The sequence below is a fragment of the Lepidochelys kempii genome, chromosome 6 (genome assembly GCF_965140285.1).
Source record: "Lepidochelys kempii isolate rLepKem1 chromosome 6, rLepKem1.hap1, whole genome shotgun sequence".
Lineage (NCBI taxonomy): Eukaryota > Metazoa > Chordata > Testudines > Cheloniidae > Lepidochelys > Lepidochelys kempii.
Window position 1 is genome coordinate 1,925,783 of NC_136385.1, and position 22,145 is coordinate 1,947,927.

The 22,145-nt window shown below is 57.9% G+C and overlaps 1 protein-coding gene and 1 pseudogene across 2 annotated transcripts in view; both read left to right on the forward strand.

Moving 5' to 3' along the window:
- The window catches only part of LOC144930594 (prostasin-like), a 106,582-nt gene that overhangs the window by 14,545 nt on the left and 69,892 nt on the right, over window positions 1-22,145 (forward strand).
- On the forward strand, window positions 1,956-19,609 carry LOC140912306 (RING finger protein 112-like; annotated as a pseudogene). Its single transcript, XR_013635886.1, has 14 exons — window positions 1,956-2,147; window positions 2,892-3,158; window positions 6,193-6,408; window positions 6,827-6,964; window positions 7,295-7,399; window positions 7,705-7,755; window positions 8,827-8,883; window positions 9,636-9,722; window positions 10,588-10,717; window positions 10,872-11,002; window positions 11,208-11,261; window positions 13,018-13,092; window positions 13,388-13,660; window positions 18,764-19,609. The product of XR_013635886.1 is annotated as an RING finger protein 112-like (transcript).

Sequence of the window (22,145 nt, forward strand, 5' to 3'; positions counted from 1 at the left end):
GAAAAACCTCCAGGGCTTCTTCCAATCTGCCCTGGAGGAAAATTCCTTCCCGACCCCAAATATAGCGATCAGCTGAACCCTGAGCACATGGGCAAGATTCACCAGCCAGATACCCAGGAAAGAATTTTCTGTAGTAACTCAGATCCCACCCCATCTAACATCCCATCGCAGGCCATTGGGCCTATTTACCATGAATATTTAAAGATCAATTAATTACCAAAATCATGTTATCCCATCATACCATCTCCTCCATACACTTATTGAGTTTAATCTTAAAGCCAGATAGGTCTTTTGCCCCCACTGCTTCCCTTGGAAGGCTATTCCAGAACTTCACTCCTCTGATGGTTAAAAACCTTCATCTAATTTCAAGTCTAAACTTCCCAATGACCAGATTATATTAATTAAAATATGCTTCAAAATCCATCAGAATTATAAGACAAGTAAAAATTGGATTCTGCCAAACTGTGCCAGGCCTTGCCACGGTGGCTTTTCCCAACAGACACGTGCCGGGACGTCGACTCGTCGTTCCAACGGTCACTGTTTTCTGATACGTTCGGGAGGCAAATGTCACAGTCTGGAAAAATCCCGGTTTCCAGTCCAGAAACCACTTGGATGGGAAATTTCTGCCCCGCCCCCTCACTGCCTGTTTTGCAGCTCATCTGAGCTTGGAGCCGGGCAGTGAGGACAGGTGCAAGGTGCTGTGAGTAGCGCCTTGTTTGGGGGTCTCCAGTGGGTGGTTCCAGCTGTGTAAGGAGTTCTGGGGGTGTCACCAATTTCCCCTTCCCCAGGTCAACCCCCGATACACCAGTGCTGAGGGGAGAGGCCCTGGGCAAGAGTCCAGGGAATGTGCCCAGGCTCGGCCCATGTGCCAAACTTAGTGAGGGTTTTAGCTGTCCCTGTCCCAAAAGAAAGGGGAAGGATTGAAGAGAAAGTACCAATGGGGAGAGGCCAAAGCTCCCACTCAGCCTGATTGACAGGGCAGGCGGGCCAATGAGGGAGTCAGGAGCCCAGAGGCCTGTTCTCTGTGTGAGCTGGAGCTGCCTGAGCCAGAAGAGGGCAGAGTTAAGGGGAAAGCAGCAGCCTGAGCTGGGCTGGAGGCTGAGCTGTGGCTGTGCAGAGCTGGGAGCTGGGACAGCGGAGACCAGGGATACTGGGTCGACCTGCAGGAGGAGCCGTGGGGCCAGAGTCGGGATACCGGACGCTGGCCGTGCCCCATGTAACACTGCAGCTGAGCCTGGTGAGTGGCTGGGGAGAGCGGGGTGGTGGGGGGCTGGGCAGGGAGACGTCGCCTGATGAGGGGCCTCACTGGCCATACTCGGAGGACATGAACTCACCAGGCGGACCAATGCTGGGGAGAAGGGTTCCTGCCCCCCTAGAGCCTGAGGGCATAGGTGCCGAATTTCTAATCTGCCAAGGGGGGCTCTGCCCATGCCCCACCCCCACTCCACCCCTTCCCCCAATGTCCCATCCCTGCCCTGCTTTTTCCCACTCCTGCTCTGCCCCTGCCCCTTCTTCCTGCCCCTCCCCTGAGTGCGCTGGGCCCTCGTGCCTCCCCCCAGTGCCACGGAACAGCTGATCCGTGGCAGGGGGAGCTGCTGGGAGGCAGGAGGCGCTGGGAGGAGGGAGAGGAGCTGCTGGGGGGCTGCTGGCGGGTGCCTAAGCCTGAGGGCGTGTGGGCGCCACCAGAGCAAAGGTCTGACCCGTGGTAAGACTGCAGCGCAACCAGGGCCTGGGCAGGAGGCCTGGGACATGTGAGGAGCAGACTGTGAACTTTCCTTCCAGCCCCATAGATGGTTGTTTCTAGTCTCCCGGGGCCCTTTGGGTGGGGCCCCTTGTTCCTTGAACTGTGCCCATTTTCCCCTCTGGGTCAAGGGAACTGGTGCCAGGACTCAGATCCATTCGCCGTCCAGTGCTACTGGGGGCCTGCAGAACCAAACCGGTCTAGGGAGCCGCCCCAAGAGCCCGGCCTCGCTCATGGCTCCGGGTTACAAAACTAGAGAGTGAAAGTGGAACTGAGCAGACAGCGGCCAGCCGGGCTCTGTGCAGAGCCAGACACGCAGAGAGCCAGGGAGGTGGTGGGGGACACCCAGAGACAACCGGAGAAATTGAATTAACCGCAGGGTCTGCGCTGGAGTCTGCTCACCAGGGTGAGCTACAGGGCAAGAGGGAGCCCAGGGCTGGGCTAGGTGGGGGCTGCGGGTCGGGAGTGAGGGGCACTGGCAGGGCTGGGGGGGCAGGGCTGGGCTCACAGGGGCTAGGGGTCGGGAGTGAGGGGCACCGGCAGAGCTGGGGGGCAGGGCTGGGCTAGCAGGGGGCTGCAGGTCGGGAGTGAGGGGCACCGGCAGAGCTGGGGTGGGGGGGCAAGGCTGGGCTAGCAGAGGCTGTGGGTCAGACATCAGGGGCACTGGCATGGTTTGCTCTGGCCAGATGCCATTTATCCAGAAGCCCCAGTGCCCTGTAAGCAGGGGTGGGGGGCGGATTCAGGAGGCCCAAAACAGCCCCCCTCTAATAAGAACTGGACCAACTGCAGCTGGCGTTTCCGAGGCCCCTTGGCCGGCTCGTACAATCTCACCCCACAGCTGAACCCACATCCTGGCGGGTCGGGTGCTTCTAGCGGGCTGAACTGGGAGGTGGGGGGGCAGCAATGGCTGTATCATTCCCTGAACTCCCAGGGCCCCCAGGAATCCCAAAACCCCAGAAGCAGAGAGACACTTGCCAGCCCTGCCCCAAAATGGGAGTGGCCAGCGCACAACAGCCGAATGGAAACTTACCCAGCCGAGTGGTGAAAACTAACAATAGAGCCCAGGAGTCCTGGCTCCCAGCCCCTCTGCGGTAGCATCTTAGCCCCGGTGTTCCCATGTGCTAGCTCTTGACCCAGTGGATCTCCCCAGGCCTGTGGGGTCAGGGGGATGGAGCAACTCTGGGAGGACGTCACCTGCTCCATCTGCTGGAACGTGTTCAGCGACCCCGTCTCCATCGAGTGCGGCCACAACTTCTGCCGGGGCTGCCTCTCGACTCACTGGAGCCAGATCTCAGCCCAGGGGCACCGCTGCCCGGAGTGCCGGGCTTCCTGCTCCAGGAATAGGATGATCCCAGACACACGTGTCAGAAACCTGGTGGAGAAAATCACCAAGCCTCAGCAGGAAGAGCCGGAGCCGGTGAGACCAGACGGGCCGGATAAGGGGAAAAGGAGCTTTCTCTTGTAGGGGATTCTGGGCCCAATCCAGCCCCAGGGCAGGGACTGCCTGGCTCAGGGGAGCAGGGAATGGGACATAGGGCCTGTCCCCTTTAGAGGGAGCCAGTCCTGATCTGGCCCCAGAGTGGGGACTGGCTGGCTCAGGGGGTGGGGAAGGGGACACACAGACTCAGACTTGTAGGCCAGAAGGGACCATCATGATCATCTAGTCTGACCTCCTGCAAGCTGCAGGGCACAGAACCTCACTCACCCTCTCCTGTAATAGACCCAGAACCTCTGGCTAGTCACTGACATCATCCAGTCGTGGTTAAAGGACTTCAAGTTACAGAGACTCCACCATTTATACTAGATCAAACCTGCAAATGACCCGTGCCCCATGCTGCAGAGGAAGGCGAAAACCCCCCAGGTCTCTGCCAGTCTGAGCTGGGGGAAATTCCTTCCCAACCTCAACTATGACGATCAGTTAGACCCTCAGCATGTGGGCAAGACCCACCAGCCGGACACCTGGGTGTCTCTAGTAACACAGAGCCCTTCCCATCTAGTGTCCCATCACCGCCCGTTGTGGGATATTTGCTACTGGCACTCGCATTTGGGCTACATGCCATGGTAGGCAGTCTCATCAGACCATCCCCTCCATAAACTTACCAAACTCAGTCGAGAAGCCTCCAGAGCCGGGTGGCTGGAGAGCGGCGGCTGCTGGCCAGGATCCCAGCTCTGAAGGCAGAGCCACCGCCAGCAGCAGCGCAGAATAAGGGTGGCCTGGTACGGTATTTCCACCCCTACTTCCACGCTGCTGCTGGCGGGATGCCGCCTTCAGAGCTGGGATCCCAGCCACCAGCCGCCGCTCTCCAGCCGCCCGGGTCTGGAGGCAGTGCAGAATTAAGGGTGGCAATACTGTGACCCACCGAAAATAACCTTGAGACCCCGCTCCTCCCCCTGCAACTCCCTTTTGGGTTAGGACTCCCAATTTGGGAAATGCTGTTTTGCCCATGAAATCTGTATAGTTTAGGGTAAAAGCACACAAAATAACAGATTTCCCAGGTGAAGACCAGATTTCACCATCTGGGAGGCATTTTTCATGGCTGTGAATTTGGTAGGACCCTAGATATTACCCTTGACTTTTGCAGATTAATTAGAAATCCTTGCTATTGGGCTTGCAATTTCATGTGCTAATTTCCTTAATATTCGAGGATGGAAATGATCCAGGCCCCCCAGTTTGCTCCCATTAAGTTGTTTGACTCTGGTTTCCATTTCAACCAATTCAGTGACAATTTCTACTCCCGTATTCTTGTTCTCATTAGCTATCTGGCCACAAGCTTCTCCTTATGCTTCTTAAAAACTGAGGCCATGCCCATATCTTTAGGTGTTGGCCCATGCAGCCTGTATCTTTTATCTCCACCCCATCCTCAGCGCTTAGTGGTCCCACTTCTTCTTTCCTTGTTTTCTTTTTCTTTATGAGGCTAAAGAACGTTTTCCTGTTGGTTTTAAATTTTTTGCAAGTTCAAATTCTGCTTGGCCTTTGGCAGTTCTCATTTTATCCCGACATGGATTCCTCCCAGTTTCCATTCCTCAGAGGCTTTCTGCTTTCTCTTAATCACCTCTTTGAAATCCTGGTTCACCCAGTTTGCTCAGCAACCCTTCCCTATGGGCTTTTTCCTGGATGCAGACTGCAGAGAGTTCCTGCATCTTTGACAAACCCTGTCCACATCCAGATGTGCAGGCCAGGTCACTTCCCTGCCTAATTCCCTTAATTTTTTGCAATCCAGGATCTTCAGCTGCCGACCTGTTTTCGTTTATCCTTCCATTTAGTTAAATGGAATTAGCTCATGGCCACTTGAACCAAGGCTGTCCTCTACAGCCAGTTCTTCAGTGCGGTCCTCGCTACTTACCGATACTAAATCTAAACTGGCATCACCTCTTGTTGCTTTGGTCACTGATGAAAAAACCTCTCAGCTGTCTCACCTCCAGGATTATCTGGGCCCTGCCATGATGAGCAGCACTTCTCCAATCTCTGTCACAAAAATTAAAGTCTCCCATGATCACACAATTCCCAGTGGTATTTATTTCATTCAAGCTATGAAAGGGGTCTCCATCCATATCCAAACCAGATCCTGGGGGTCTGTAGCAGACCCAAGACACTCTCCCAGGGGAGCCCCTGGTACCTTTCTTCCCCACAGTGATCTTGACCCAAAAAGATTCTGTTTCACCCATTTCATCCCTTCTCATTTCTTTCCACTCCACCTCTTCATTAACACACAACGCTACTCCGCAACCTCTGCCTTTTGTCTTTCTTCCCTGTACCCCGGTCATGGCTGCTATTGCACCATGTGTCTGGTTTCCTGTCCCATACCCATAGTTTTAGTTCCTTCCCTTTTGTCACCCGGGCTCATCGCGTTGCTGGGCAGACACCTCACTGCTTCCACTTGGCTTTGCTGCCGGTATCGGCCACCTGACTCTCAGCGTCGGTGCTCTTGGCACTATCGTTCCTCTTCTCATCTCTTCTCCTGCCCTCTGTCGTTCCTTTCTCCGTTGCTCCTACCCTCTCCTCCTGCCTCCCGCTCGGTGTGAGAATCAGGCCTGGAGGTTCCATGAGCATCTCCCAGAGTTCCTAGTTTAAAGCCCTTTTCATCAGCTGTGCCAACCTCCACCCCGGAAGTCTATCCCCCACCCTGTTCAGGTGGCGTCCGTCCCAGGAGACCAGTCCTCTGTCCGTGAACGCCTCCCCGTGGCCGAACATCCCCACGCCCACCTTAGCCCCACTGCCTGAGCCACTTGTTGATCATCAGCGTCTTGTCTCACCTTCGCTCTTCTCCAGGGACAGGTAGAATCCCACTGAAGATCCCCTCCAGGGAGTGCTGCCCCTGATCCAGCCCCAGGGCAGGGGACTGGCTGGCTCAGGGGGTAGAATGGGGCACAGGGCTCTGATCCAGCAGGGAGCAGGGGACTGGCTGGCTCAGGGGTGGGGTCGCAGATCTGACCCTGCTCTCTCCCTGCAGCAGGGGCCGGGGTCTCAGCTGGAGCTGGGGTGCCCGGTGCAGCTGGCGCGTCTGGATGAGGAAGAGAACCTGATCCTGGACAAGAAGGCCCTGAGCCGCTGCCTGGAGCAGGGTGGGGCGGGGGACGCCCCCGTCTGCGTAGTGTCCATCGTCGGGGGGCAGCGCCGGGGCAAATCCTTCCTGCTGAACTACCTGCTGCGCCGGCTCCGGAGCCCGGTGGGTGTGAACGGGAACAGGAGTGAGATGGGGTGTGAGCAGCCCCATCCTGCCTCCTGCTGGAGGGCTCAGAGTTGCACGTGTGTGGGAGTACACACACCTCATTGCATGTCGGTCAGCCTGTCTGCCTGGTACTCTGTCTGGTAATATTGTCTGTCTGTCTGTCTATCTGTCTGAACCCGAGCAAGTCTGTCTTTCTGTCTGTGTGTCTGTCTGGAATGCAGCGTGTCTGTGTGTCTCTGACTGTTTATCTGTCAGAATCTGAGCACGCCCATCGCCCTGTGTTCCTCCCCGCCCCACCCTAGTAAATTAACCCCCAGCCCCTTCCCAGGGCTTACAGTCTGGAGTGTGCGGGGACCAGTCACTCTTCTCCCCCACCCTGCACTGACCCCTCTCCCTGCATGTTCCTTTCCGGCAGGACGCGAGGGACGGGTCGTGGATGGGCCGGGAGGATGAGATCCTGGAGGGGTTCGAGTGGCGCGCGGACGAGGAGCGAGTCACCAACGGGGTGTGGGCATGGAGTCAGCCCATCTGGGTCCCCACCCCAGGCGGGAAGGTGAGTGGGGGCACTGGAGGTGCATAGGAAAGGGGGAAGGAGACATGGGGATGCTGGGAGAAGGGAAATGGGGGAAAGGGCTGGGAACAAAGGCAATGGGGAAATAGGGAAGGATGGAGACATGGGGAAGGAGGCCCCAGGGGAATCTGATGGAGTCATAACGGGGGGGAATGGAGAGGAGCAAGAGGAGGGAGCTAACACTGGGGTGGGCAAAAATGAGATGCCAGGGGCCATGGGGGCAGAGCAGGGGGCAGACTCTGGGGGCGGAGGGGCCGTGGGTGGCTGAACAAAGCCGGAAACTGACCTGGGGCTCTCCCTCTTGGCCCCCAGGTGGCCGTGCTGCTGGTCGACACCGAGGGCTCCATGGGCATTGAAAGGAAGAAGGAGACCAGCATCAAACTCTCCGCCTTCTCCATGCTGCTCAGCTCCTATCAGGTTTGGGGGTCCCCGGGGGGGCGCTGTGCTGCAGAGCACAGTCTGGGGGCTCCGCAGGGGACATTTCCCCCAGCAGTCCGGGCTGGCCCCAATGTCTCACTGGGGCACTAGGGGGCGCTGTGCTGCAGGGAGCGGGGCAGGGGCTCAGTAGGGGGCGCTCTCCCCTGGCAGGCAGGGCCGGCCCCGATGCCCCCTGCGGCACTAGGGGGCGCTGTGCTCGGGGCGGGTGACGTGGCTGGGAAGGGGCCTGGGGCGGCCGTCCCTGCTCGTTGCTGTAGCTCTGTCTGTCTCCTGGCTATCTGCAGATACTGAATATTTCGAATGAGGTGAACGACGCGGATCTTGAATACCTGGAGGTGAGGCCAGGCAGCCTGACACAGAACGTGGCTGGGCCAGGTTCTCCCATTAGCCCCACAGGGTTATTATCCCTCCCCATAGCTCCTGTGGGGAAACTGAGGCCCAGATAAAGAAACCGACTCTCCCATGGTCACGTGGGATTCTGGATTCAGCACTGTCACCACACAGCCCAGCCCGGGTCTCTGCTCCCAGGTGTCTGGCACGGGCCCCTGGGTCAAAGTTAGGACCCCGCCCTCCCCTCCAGCCCAGCTCCGCTGTCGGTGGGAAGTCTGCTGGGGCCAAGACCTTGGGCGGTTGCTCTGCCCCCTGATCTGCTCTGCTCTTACCCAGCCCCAGCCCCGCCGGGTCGAGCCCCTGGCCGTCACACCCTTAGTGACATCTCTGCCACCTGCGACATACTGCGTGTCCTGCCCCTTTACTGCACCCCAGGGGGGATTCTCTGTGCGGGGGAGGGGTTGGCTCTGGGAGGGTTTTTATCTGTCCACACGGCCCTGGGTCCAGTGAGGGGCAGAAACCTGGTTAACGTGGAGCTAGAGCAGTCCAGGGAGAGCTCGAGTAATCGCCACGTGGCCGAGATTGTTGGAGGCGTGAGCAGAGCCGTGGTGTCACCCCCGGGGCTGGGCAAACAGTGCTGGTGGCGTCTGTCAGCCGGAGGCAATGGGGCTCTGTGGGTTGGAGGGTTCATCTCAGGAACCCCTCAGGGAAAAGACCTCACATTGGGCTCACTGACCCCCCCCCCACCGCCACGTGGTGCCCTGGAGTGAAGGAGGGAACCCTGGAACAAGACTGGCTCCTCTGTGGGGCATAGGATCCCACAGCCGCCCCCACCACCCTCTTGGCCGGGGGCATCCCACTTCTCTTTCCACCCCGTGGAAAATATCTCCATCTCTCTCCAGCTTCGTTTTGCACTCGCTGGGCCTCGCTCTCTGCGATGGGCGGAGGGAGCGGCTCAGATGGGGATGGGGGGCAGCGATCAGGCCCCTTTCTGTTCACCTGCAGGATGACCCCGCAGTGTAAATGCCTCCCATGCCCTAGACTCGTCCCCCACCCCCCTTCTCTTTGCTCTACAGATGTTTGTGCGTGTGGCCAAAGAGGTGGGAAAAGCGTACGGACTGGAGCCCATTCAGGTGAGACGGCTTCCGCCATCATCACCCGCCCTGCCCCATGTATCCCCACATGGCACCCCCTCCCCTGCGGGCATTGGGATAGGGACGTTATGGGTAACTCCGCTGCTGCGGCTGACAATACTTATAGACACAGCACCACCCCGTATTCACCGTGAGGGGGCCTCCGTCATGCCGCTGGCCAAGATCCGTGAGAACAGCGACCTGCCTTTGTACGCAGGCCTCTTCAGCTCCCTGCCAGCCCCCCTGTCTTGTAGACGCCCTTCAGGGTCATTTCCGCCACTACAGGACATGACAGTGCAATCGCCTCGGTGCAACGAGTGGTCAGCGATGACCGTCATTAATCACTGACCCCACCATTGGTCCACCACATTTCGAGCTGCCAAGGCACCTGGGCTGGTTCCTAACAGGACAGGGCAATTGTGCAGCCCGTCTCTTCAGATGGGGTTTCTCTGATGACCAGGGATGTAGCTGTGGTCAACTTCAGCCTATGTCGCATATCCTTGACGAGTGCCCACGGACTTCGAGGGTGGGCTACTGGCTCTGCACCTGGCTGATGACTATGCTGTCAGATGGCTGGGGACTTTGAGCATATGCTGAAGACCTCTCCCCCACTCCACAGCCTGCTCCAGCCCCATGCACCCCCTGCCCCATTCCCTCGGGGCTGAGGTCTTCCCTCCAGACATCAACCTTCTCCCCAACCCAGCGTCCCCCCACCCCCAGAGACCCTCACTCCCCTCCTGTCTCCCCTGCAGCATCTAGACCTGCTGGTGCGGGATTGGAGCAGCTCCCTGGTCCTTGGAGCCGAGGGTGGGGAGCAGCATCTGAGACATGTCCAACAGGTGACTGTGGGACTCAGAAAATGGAGGAATGGGACATGGGGCCTTTCCCCTCGAAGGGATGATGGCTCCAGTGTTTCCAACCTGGGGGAGGTGGGACCGCAGGGAGGTTGTGTGAAGGGTGGTGGGGGGGGTCCCAAGTGCAGGGCTGGAGTTAGGGTGTGGCAAGCAGAATATTTGTCCAGGGCCCTGCACCATAGGGGACCCTGCAAAGCTAAATTACTTGCTTCAGCCCTGGATGTCCGGGCCTCAGGCATCGGCTTCAGCCCCTGGCGGTCGGAGCTGAAGCTGAAGTCCGAGTTTAAGGTGGAAGTCACCATTTTTTTCAAGTACAGGGGTTTAGATTGTCTTTTAAGGCCAAAGGGAGTCACCAGCACAACAAGGCCGAGAAACACTGGGCATGAGTTTAGCCGCTGACGTCTCCAAAGAATCCATCCGCACGGAGCAACCTCCAGCCGGGGGCTGCAGATGCAAAGCTGGACTTTCCCTGCAATTGCTGCTCCAGGCCGGGCACCTGTCGCTGCCCTACACCCAATGAGCCCAGACAGCGTGGAGGAGGAAGCAGCTTGATTGCAAAGGGGAGAGGAGAAAAACCAGGCCAGGGGGAGTGAAAGGAGCAGGGTGGGACAAGGAGTCTGCAGAGACTGGGACCTGGGGTGGGGAGACAGGGGCTTGGAGCGGGGAGACTGGGACTGACGGACACTCCTTTCGCTTCCTGCCATCCCCTGCCTTGTTCACTGCCCCCCTTCCAACATCTACAACAAATGAGGCCGGGCCCCTCCAGACCCTCTCTGACTGCCTGGCAGGTCTGGCTAATGTTAACACAGGTGTTTGTGTGTCAATGTAACCATTGCCCCTGTCTCGGCAGAAGCTGGAGGCGAGGTCCCCTTGCAAACACCCCAAGGCCCTGGAAGCGCTGAAGAGAAGCAGCAGCCGCTGTTACCTGATGCCCTTCCCTGGCAAGCTGATCACGACTGGCAGTGGGGGAAGGCTGAGAGGTAACGGACCCAGGACAGCGGCTCTAAGCCCCCTGCCCTGTGCAGAGCAATGTGACTGGGGCGCTGATCATGCCCGTGCGTGGCAGGTAGAGAGAAGGGGGATCAGACAGGCCCTGTATTCCCCCACCATCGTCCATCTCTCTCCCCTTTGCAGACATGGATGATGATTTCCGGGGGAGCCTGAGGGACTACGTCACCGCCCTGGTGAGCTCGGCTGGTCAACACATCCGGATGGACCAGCATGGGGAGATGCTCACTGGGACACAGCTCGCTGCCAAGATAAAGGTGGGGACTGGCCAGCTGTGCTGGAGGGAGCAGGAAGGGGATGCTCTCTCCTGCAGTCAGCGATGACCCCAATACCCCCTATTCCCCAGCTGCCCCACCCCAGAGGTGGTTGCATCTCAGCTCCAGGTGAGCTGTCCCCATGTTCCCAGCCTTTCTAAGCCCTGTGGAGTCTGTGACGTGATGATTTCTTTTGGTTCCTTTGCAGAATTTAACTGATGTGATGAAGAACCATTGCTCTGGCTTCTCCTCTCCCTGTCAGGTACCGTCTCTGTCTCTGAGCTGATCATGGGGTGTCTCCCCTCACCCGTCCACGTCAGGGTTGGGGCAATGTTGGGATCTGGGTCCATGCTGCGGGAGGTGACTGGGAAAGAGTCGTGATGAAATCTTATTTTCTTGGACTCCAGGGTAGAAGAATTTCACTAGCCTGGAGAGCTGCTGGTGCTAGAGTGTTCATCCCACCTACAGACACGTCTCCAATCCTTGAGACCCATAGCACCAAACCCTGTTTTTCCCCAGGCAACTCCTGTTGGTGTTTAAATGAGAGGAGTTTTTTAGAGCAGGTCTGAAAATGGGGGTGTTTTTCCTGCAGAAAACTTGGAGTTTCCAGCAAAACCCCAAAATATCTCTTGTGTGGAAAGGCCATTGCCACAGCTCTTGGGAATTGTAGGTCTTGTGCCTCACGCTCTCCATTCTCCTCTACGGGTTGGGCACCTGGTGGAACTACTCATCCCATGATGCACTGCAGGTACCAGACACCATCACTCCCCTCTGCAAGAGATAATCATTCTCCTCTGTGGGTTGGTCTTGCAGCTTGCACCACACCTCCCATGAGACCAGCCCACAGAGGAGAATGGGAGGTTAAGGCAACCAAACTACATCTCCCACCAAGCGCCATGGTATCCTTTCCTGGTGAGGGTGCAGTGCATCAAAGCTGCAGGGCACCATGGGAGGTGTAGACTGACCTGAGTGCTGGGGGTAGAGAGGAGAATCAGGCATCCCATGAACCACATTTCCCACGATGCACCAGCATCTCCTCTCCTGGTGCATGTATCATGGCCCTGGTGCATCATGGGAGGCACACGCAGTGGCAGGGGAAGAGGGCAGGACAAGGTGGATTCAGGGGCTCTGATCGCTGGCCCCTCTGGGGAGTCGGGGGTAACCACGGCACAGCGTGCTCCAGCCATGCCCCCAGCCCACCCCCTGTGCTGGGGCCGGCAGCACGGACCTTTCCACCCAGCGTCACGGGGCCTCTGGGGAGCTGGGAATTGGGCCGGCTGAGCAGAACTTCTGCCCTGGCTCCTTCGGTCTGATCTGCCAGCCGGGCAGCGTCCCAGCACAGCCCTCACCGAGCCCTCCACGTCCGAGTCACGCCGCCTTCCCCCGCAGCCGGGCAGGACCCAGGGTAGACAGACCCTTTGACATCGTCTGTCAAGTTCTCTTGGGCGTCAGCCTCAGATGGGCTGCGATAGGAGCTACGTGAAGAGAATCAGATGTGGGAGCTTCTCTGCCTGTGGGGAGGAGACCGGCCCAGCTAGAACAGAATAACTACTCCACAATAGCCACTCCACAACAGCTGCACAGCAGAGACTGTTCCAGAGTCCACAAGAAGATTTAACCCAGCCCCCACCCCCAAAGGAGAGCTGAGATTCACCTGGCTCCTGGAAATCAATAAAAAAACCTGAAATCCCACCAGACCTACGAGAACGGCTGTCAGTGATGCTCTCTCGGGCATGTGCCTCAGGCTGAGCCTGGCTGGGACAGGGGTTTTCAAAGTCCTCGGCTCCAGGAAAGTGCCACAAGGGCAAAGTGCAGGTCGGAGCAAGGAAGGGAGCCAAGGCCGGGCTGCTGCGGGGATCGAATTGAAAAGTGGTGGCACCAGCAGCCCCAAGCAGCTTCCACACGGGCTGGCGATCTCGCTTTGTTTCATGAGGTTGCTGCGGTGGAAGGGGCAGCCCCTAGGTGGAGTCGGGGCCCCATAAACTGCGGCTCACCCCAGCCTTGTCCTCCCGGCACAGATGGCCATCACCTTCCGCAACCAGAGAGTCCTGGACAGGGCCCGTGCAGACCACGCTGTGTTTCTGAAGGAGAAGGTGAGTCCAGGGGTGTCGCTGTGCCCCCAGCCAGGGGAACCCCAGGGAAACATCCCAGCCAACCCCGTGGGTTATGGGCTTTGTGGCAGGAGAGGAGACCTCATATTCACTTTCAAGGGGCTGCGGAGACGGGAGACTGCAACCCCGGCACAGCAGTGGCCTGGATCTCGGTCAGGAGGGTGGAGGAAGGTGCTGTGCTGTAGCCAGAGGGTCTATTGGTGAGACGGGGTCACACACCCGCCCCTTCTAGCCCCTTGCACCCCACTATTGTCCCCTCTTCTCCGGCTCAACGCAGGACAGCCTGTCCCTGCGCATGGACGACTGTCTGACGGTGGATCCGAGCGCAATGGCACATCAGTTCATGGAGCAGCGCAGGGCACTGCTGGAGCAGTGCCGGAAGGAGGTGAGGGAGCTGAAGGAGGAGACGCTGCTGACGGCCCTAGAGGCGGAGCTGACTTGGGAGGCCGAGACCTTCCTGGAGACCTACCGAAGGCGCTATCAGCATCACACGAACCAGAGAGCCCTGGCCAGGGCCCGCGCAGCCCACGCTGAGTTTCTGAAGGAGAAGGTGAATCTGGGGCAGGAGGGCTGTGCCTCCCACCCGGGGAACCTCAGGGAACCATCCTGGGCAGCCCCCCGGGCTGTGGGCTTTGGGGATGAGGTGGGAGTTCAGATTTCCAGCTCCCAGGGTGGCTGAAGAGATGAGAGACTCCAATCCCAAACCTTGGGGGGGGAACTCAGTTTTGGGGGTTCTGGGCAGCACCTGGCATGATGGCAGCCCCGATCTCAGTCCAGAGAACTGTGCCTCACCCAACATAATGGGGGCCCAGTCTCAGTCATGGGGATAGGGGTGTGCAGCACCTCGCACACCTGGGGCCCCGATCTCACTTCGGGGGTTGGTCTGTGTAGCAGCTGGCATGACGGGGGGTCCAATTTGAGTTGTGGGATCCTGGCATGATGGCAGCCCTGATCTCAGTTGGAGGGTGTTTGTACAACAAGGCCCCCATCTTGGTCGGGTTCTGTCACGGAGTCCCCGGGCGATGCTCGGGAACTGCTCCCTATGCAGCCAGGCAAGACTCTGGGGAAGTCTCCTCTCGGGGAGCAGCCTGTCTTCAGGACACACAGCTCACACAGCTTCCACCTTCCTGGGTCTGACCTCGGAGCATTCAGCACCCTCTCTGCCCCTCCGTGAGCTTCCAACAGCGAGTCCCCCCATGCCGGGTCCTGGGGAAGCCAGGGGGACCTGCCCCCCCAACTCCGCAGTCAGATGTGACTCTCAGCCAGCCAGTAAAACAGAAGGTTTATTAGATGACAGGAACATGGTCTAACATGGAGCTTGTAGGTGCAGAGAACGGGACCCCTCAGCCGGGTCCATTCTGGGGGGCAGTGAGCCAGACATCCCCATCTGCACTTCACTGCATGTCCCCAGCCAGCCCCAAACTGAAACTCCCTCCAGCCCCTCCTCCTCTGGGCTTTGTTCCTTTTCTGGGCCAGGTGGTCACCTGATTCCTTTGTTCTCCAACCCTTCAGCTCTCACCTTGCAGGGGAGAAGGGCCCAGGCCATCAGTTGCCAGGAAACAGGGTGTTGGCCATTCTCTGTGTCCAGGCCCCTGCACACACCTGCCCTCTAGGGCTCTGCAATGATCATACACCCTTATTCCGCCACCTAGAGACTTAAGAACTGCATGGGGGAAACTGAGGCACCCCCACACTATTCAGAGGAAACATTAAGAACAGTCCCACTTCGTCACATCTCTCCCCCCTTCGAGATCGAACTGAGCGGGGTCACTTTAGCCGGTGACCTGGGGAAGTTCGAAGCCACCAACATTCCAGTGGATGCCCCAGCATCTCTCCCATTCCTTGGTGGGAGTTACACCAGGCCCTTCCAGTTTCATGCTCTCCCTTAGGTTGCGGTGGTCAATAGTACTCTCATGCCGCATGTGCGAAGGTTTATGTGGTCCTTTTGCCACCCCAAAACTCCCGGGCATCAAACTGGGATCGGGTCTTCTCCCAGTGCTCCAGTCTGGAGGCCTGCAATTCGGGCTCTCTTGGTTAAGAGCCCCCATCTTGACCTGGGCCACATTTACAACAGAAAATTTCTGGCTGTTAGGAACTGAAACTTTCTTGATTAAATCACTTTCACCCCCTTCAGTGGCAGTAAACTGCTTGCAAAGACTCCATGAGGATTCCTTTCCCTAGGGCTTTTCTATGCAACAATTCACCCTTCACAGAAATTCTGCCCTTACCCTCTTCACCTAGGGCTTGCTCTAGAGGAACACTTTCCTGAGCAACAACAGACTCTTTCTGGGTCTCCCTTACATCCAGAATTACCTCTGGCCCATCCGGCGGATTCCTACACAATCCTCTTTCAGGCAAACTTACAGACTCCCTAGATAAAAAGTCAGAAGCATTCTCCTTCCCTTTGCCACACATAAGTTCAGGAATCTTTTCCTTCTTGCTACAGGTTTCCACACCCTCCGTAGGTAACACAGTCAAATCATCTTTCTGCTCTCCTTGTGCCCTGGCTAGGACCTCACCCTGATTAGACAGAGTTGCTGCACCCTTTCCCAGCCACACACTAGCAACGGGCAAAATACAAGCACCAGAATTGTCTGGGCTCTGGGATTTTACATAGACACTAACTGGATGCGACCTAGTTACAGGGCCATTCTCCCGAGCAGACACAAACTTAGGACCCTTCCCTTCCTGGGCTTTAGCTGAATCCAGAACCAGCTCTGAGACAACTGCACTACCCTCAACCAGCACAGGCTGAAAGGCCCCTTCTGTCTGCTCCACAGACGAAGAAGAGCTGGACACACTTTCTCCTTTCCCAGACACACAGCTTGGGATCTCATTCCCCTTGTCCCAGCACACAAGGCTGGTCACAGACAACTGCTTGGAGACCAGGGTAGCTCCCTCCACAGGCAAGTCAATACCCCTGACAGACACAGACACGTTTCCTTCCCTGTCCCAATTCTCTACCCAGCTAACAGGTTAGGTCCAGGGACTCTCATCTTCCACTCTCCTCGCCTTCCCACCCTGCTGACTAGACACAGCCATCAGCTCACAAGGCTGCCTAGGCTCATCCAGGCTCCTTACCAAGCACCTTGCCACTCCCCACAGATCCCCTGCCCTGCCTGTGTCTCCCCCACTCAGCTGGGGTCTCAGCTCCCACTGTGCTCAGCACTGCCCTTGCTGTCCCAGTGGGGTAGGCAGCGAGCTCCCTGCTTTCCTCACTGCATCAGAGCCAGCCTGAGCCCCCTCTCCGGTGTGCAAGACGGCGGGGAGCATCTCTCTGTCCCATCCAGCCCCAGGGGTCTGGTTACAGGCAGGCAGGTAGCCTGAGCCTACCAGCTCCTCCCCACTGCCAACCAGGTCATCTGCATTTTCACTGACCATTTCCCTCTCCGCCGATTGGTTCCCTGGATTCAAATTCAAAACCTCGGCAGTTACTGGAGCAGGGCCTAGATCCTGTCCAAAGAGACACAGTCACCAACAACAGGGTCTCGCAGCTCGTATCCTGGAGAACCCAAACGACCAGCCAGCCCCACCCCTCCTGGGTCTGCACAGGGATCTGGGCCATAGGCAGGGCGAGGGGCTTCGTCCCTGGGACCCTCACCCAGCTCACCCAGCCCCTCAGCATCTGAAGCTGCACCACCCAGGGCCTGACACCAGTTCTCTCTGTCCCAGGATCTCGCCACCCCAGGAATGTCTCCCCATTGACCATCACCTTCCGCTCCCGGTGGTCAAGGGGCCTGACCCCAGGAAACTCCACACAGACATATAGGTTGGGACCAGGAGTGGGAGCCTGTCCACCTCCCCACCCATCTGGCTGACGGAGTCTGTGGCCTTGGGACCCAGCAAGGGAGCTAGACACCGGGGCTTTTCCGCAGGGTCCCCCTGGTTCAAATCTCCAGCCTGCTCAAAGGCAGTGAGGTGGCATCCACATCCCCCCCCTCCTTAACCAGGGGCAGCGATTTAGTCTCGAGGCTCCCTGTGGAACTGGCCCCCCGGGGTCTATCCCCACTCACCCCTGGGGGGTCCCCTAGGCCTCTCCGCTCCCCCACCGCCAGTTCATGCTGCTGCTGCTTCTGCAGCTCTTTCTCGGGCTCTCGCTGTCTCTCACAGTCCTCTTGCTCTCTCGGACTCAGCTCCAATCCCGTCCATCTCGATCCCCCGGTGGGGAACCCGATCGTGAAGACCCTCGTCTGGTCAGGGACAGGAGTCTTGGGGATGCCGGCTACCACTCCAGCTGCTCCCAGATCCTGCTATAGCCCCATTGGGGGTCAGGAATCTGTCCCTTAGAGCGGTCATCCTCCTCCAGCCGCACGATGAACTGTGCTTTGGTGAACTTTCCAATGCGCGACCCTCTCTTTCTGCACAGGGTTACAATGTCCTTCTTAAGGAGACGGTGACAGGCCCTCACTCCGCTCTTCCCAAGTTGTTGTGGACTCACAGGCCTGTGTACTCTCAGCTCCCCACGGTTTCCAGGGAGAACCCCTAGTGTGCCAGCCCTTCTCGAGGTCACCCCCTCTTTGCCAGGGTCGAGCTGCAGACTCCTCCGCCCCTTGGAGTGCTCACTGCAATCCCCTGGGGGACCCTGTTACTGCAAAAGTCCTTCTCTCTCCCCGGGCCAAGCCGCAGGCTCCTCCGCCCCCGAGACTGCTCACTGCAGTCCCTAGGGGGACCCCATTACTGCACAGTCCTTCACGCTGGTCACACACTCCCAGGGGTTAACCGCCCCCCGAAACCGCTCCTCTCTGAGCCTTCAGCAGGCCTGGTCCTCGTCAATCCCCCTTCGTTTTACTGCTCCCCAGTCACTTACTGCAGAAAGCGCCATCCACGGGGTGCAGTACATCCCACCGCTGCCACCAGTTGTCACGGAGTCCCTGCGCAATGCTCTGGAACTGCTCCCTATGAAGCCAGTCAGGACTCTGGGGCAGTCGCCTTTCTGTGAGCAGCCTGTCTTCAGGACACACAGCTCACACAGCTTCCACCTTCCTGGGTCTGACCTCAGAGCATTCAGCATCCTCTCTGCCCCTCCGTGAGCTTCCCACAGCGAGTCCCCCCATGCCGGGTCCTGGGGAAGCCAGAGGGTCCTGCCCCCGCAATTCCACAGTCAGACGTGACTCTCAGCCAGCCAGTAAAACAGAAGGTTTATTAGATGACAGGAACATGGTCTAACACAAAGCTTGTAGGTGCAGAGAACGGGACCCCTCAGCCGGGTCCATTCTGGGGGGCAGTGAGCCAGACATCCCCATCTGCACTTCACTGCATGTCCCCAGCCAGCCCCAAACTGAAACTCCCTCCAGCCCCCTCTTCCTCTGGGCTTTGTCCCTTTCCCAGACCAGGAGGGCACCTGATTCCTTTGTTCTCCAACCCTTCAGCTCTCACCTTGCAGGGGGGAAGGGCCCAGGCCATCAGTGGCCAGGAAACAGGGTGTCGGCCATTCTCTGTGTCCAGACCCCTGCACACACCTGCCCTCTAGGGCTCTGCAATGATCATACACCCTTACCCCACCGCCTAGATACTTAAGAACTGCCTAGTGGAAACTGAGGCACCCCCACACTATTCAGAGGAAACATTAAGAACAGTCCCACTTCATCACAGGGTCTAAGCAGCACTTGCCACGTCTAAAACTCTTGGCTGTCTCCTCTCCCTGCTACTGCAGGACACCGATTCCAGGAACCCACTTAAATGCCTGAAGGTGAGGCCGGGCAAGGTGGCCAAGCAGTTCGCAGAGCGGCGTGGGGACTTGCTGGGGCAGTGCCTGAGAGACATGCTGCCGAAGAAAGAGGCCCTGGGGACGGAGCTGGAGAAGAAGCTGACGCAGAAGAAAGAAGCTCAGCTGCAGCAGCTGGAGAAGGAGCTGATGTGGGAGGCCGAGACCTTCCTGGAGACCTACAGGAAGCGCTTCAGGACATTTGCCATGACAGTTGCCATGCCTTGGCATGGGGTGGCTGGTCCTGGCACTGGTGCGTGGAGCTGCTGCGGCGGGAATTGCCACTAGTGCCATTAAAGGGGAGGAGGAGGACGGCACTGAGGAGCTGTCTGATACGGCCCCCCTGATCTGAACAGTGCCCCCCCGACCCTATCTGCGGTTGATGAATACAGTGACAGGGCTATAGCGTGGCCCAGACATGTCAACCACAAACCACTCCACAGCGGGGCAGCCATCGCCCACAGATTCTAAGAGGGGACATTGATCCAACCCGCTCCTGAAAACTTCCAATGACTGTGTGACACCCAGGCCCATCGGTACCTGCTGGTAGCGGGTTCAGTGCCCTGTGTCAGCAACTCCTAACAGGCCGGACAAACTCGCTGCACCTAACACACCGCTGTCATGGTATTTATCCACAAATAGTGTCTTGTAATGCTTCAAATGCATCCCAGGAGCACACGGTATTGATATCTGTGTGAAATGTAGGCCCTGTCATGAGGTGAGGAGCTACGTGCATATGTGCATATGGAAAACACGTTTTCAAGTCTGAATAAAGGCAGGGTCAGCAGACAAGTTTCTGCCAGATGTAGGACGTACATTTGTCAGTCCACCTCAGTTGACGTCAATTAAACTTTGTTAGCCAGCCTCATGCATGCCCCATGGACATAGGAAGGTAACACAAAGCTATGGGGTCATCATGCTGGAGAATAAACCACGGCGGGAGGGGAACATACTCCTGACTTTCAGGCTGAACAAACTTTCGGTGGGTAGAAGGAGAAGGTAAATGGATGCCCCTGTATCCTTCACCGCTGAAGCAAAGGGGCAGCGATTCGGCAAGAGGGGGCCCAGCAGTGCTGGTCCGAGATGCAAGGAGCTTGGTTTAGGTGGGGTAACCTGCTTTAGCCTGTTCCATTTGGACTCAAGGAAGCACGTTACAATTTTGCTGTATGTGCCACCCTTCTGCCAGCGGCATCGGCAGCTACCAGGGCCAGGTCGAGGTCGAGCCCTTCCTCTCTCTGCCCCCAGTTATCTGGGAATCTGTAACAACTCTGGGCACCTTTGCCAGGCAAGTCTCTACCCACTCTCCATTGCAGAGGTTTGAAGAAATGAACTTTGCTGGGGGCAGCAAAGGGAAGGGAAGGGCCGGGTTGAACTGGGGACGTATATTTACAGTTTAACGCCTTCCACCATTGTGTACCTCAGGGCACATCACTCACAGTCCCAGCAGTTGGACCCTGAACGCAGTTTGTTCTGCACCCACCCTCAGCTCATGGCTCCCCAACTTCTTCGTTCACAGTTTGAGTTTCTGGGAGTTCAGGAAAATCAGGGCCTCTGGCCCATGAGCAGCTCTGGGGGTCTATCACCTGCCCAGCAATCGCGGTTCCAGCAGCTAGGACAGGGAGGCCTCACGGGAGTCGCTAGGCTGCCATGGATGGCTGCCGTCAACTCCTCTGCTCCCGCTGTAGTACGCTTTCCCATGGCGGTTCCCCCACCGAACCCTGTTGGGCTATGGCTGAATCCAGCTGCTGCTTTGCTCTGCCGTTCAGTCTACTTGTCCCGGGCCGGAAAACTGGCCTTTGTGGTGAGCTCTGCCTAGCCAAGGCAATTCCAGCTCTTCACTCAACTCTTCTAGATGCAAGGGGGTTGCGGGTTTTTATGTACCAGCCATGTCTCTACCACCCAAAGAGTTATTCCCACCAAGGCTGTGAAGCCCCTCCATCTTTGCCCCCCATCTCCGTCCAGGGCTCTCACCCCGCCTTGGCCAACATCCACGTCATCAGAGTGACCCCACACCTGGTTCTTGTCCAGGCAGGTTGCCCGCAGGGTAAGCTCAAAAATATGGACCCCAAGTACAAACCTTAATCCCGGTATACCCCAATGTCCCTCACCAGTGCTGAGGGTCCAGGCCCCGGCCAAGGGTCCAGGGAACCTGCCCAGGGCTCCACCCTTGCACCAACTGTCCCCTCCAAAAATATTTCAAGGGAGACGAACCAAGATTCCTCAGCCACGTCCAGGGCATCCAGTGACCAAAGCCAGAGCCTGAAATAAAAACTGAGGCGGGAGCATCCAGCCCGTTACTCTGTGCAGAGAGAGATGCAGAGAGCGAGGGAGGCAGGGAAAACATCAGAGACAAACGGGTCTGCGCTCTAGTCTGTTCTCCAGGTTGAGCTACAGCAGCAGAGCTGTGGTGGGGAAAGGAGGAGCCCAGGGCTCGGCTAGCAGGGGGCTGGGGGTTGGGTTTGAGGGGCACTGGCAGAGCTAAGATCCATGGCTGAGGGTATCTCAGCAGCAGGACAGTCCGAGACCTGCCAGGAGGCGGAGCAGAGCTGGCTCTGGCCGTCAGAACTGCCAGGCTCGGTGCCCAGGTCTGCTCCAGTGACGTTCCGTCAATCCCCTCTCCCTTCCCGTGGCTAATGCCTGGCCGGGGTGGTGCGCTCTGGCCGGCTGCGCTTTGTCCAGGAGCCCCGGGGCCCTGTGAGCTGGGGGAGAGATTCAGGATGCCCAAGGCAGGCCGCCTGCAATAAGAACAGGAGCAATGGCAGCTGGCGTTTCTGAGACTCCCCGGCGGATCGGGTGTTTCCAGTGGGCTGAGCTCAGTAACCGCTGTATCATTCCCATTAGAGTTTGGGGTGCTGCCCTCCCGGGCCCCCAGGCAACCCAAACCCCACCAGCAGAGGGTACAGCAGGAAGTGCCTTCTCCTTGGCACTCACCAGAGAATTGAGTTGCCAACTCACAGCAGCCCAATGGAAACTTACCCAGCCATGGGGGGGCTCGGTCTGAGAGCAGGCCAAGGGCACGACTCCAGCCCATGAGAGGTAATGGGGATGATGCCTGCAGGGCTGCACTGAGGGTGCACCCAGCCCTGTAGCCCACATGTCCAGGGGAGGTTACCAGGTGGGGAACCCCATGGGGAAATCCCTCTTCCGCCTTCTTCTGACGGTTGCCTACCATGTCCCTGGCTGAGCAGCTGGTACCAGCAGCTCCCTTAGCTCCATAAAGGGCTTTGGGATCTTCCAGGGCAAAAGGTTCCAGAAAGGCCATGAAATGTACAAGTTCCCAAGGATATGATGCTGGACATGTCAGCCAGGATACTGGGGGCAGGTTCCTGTG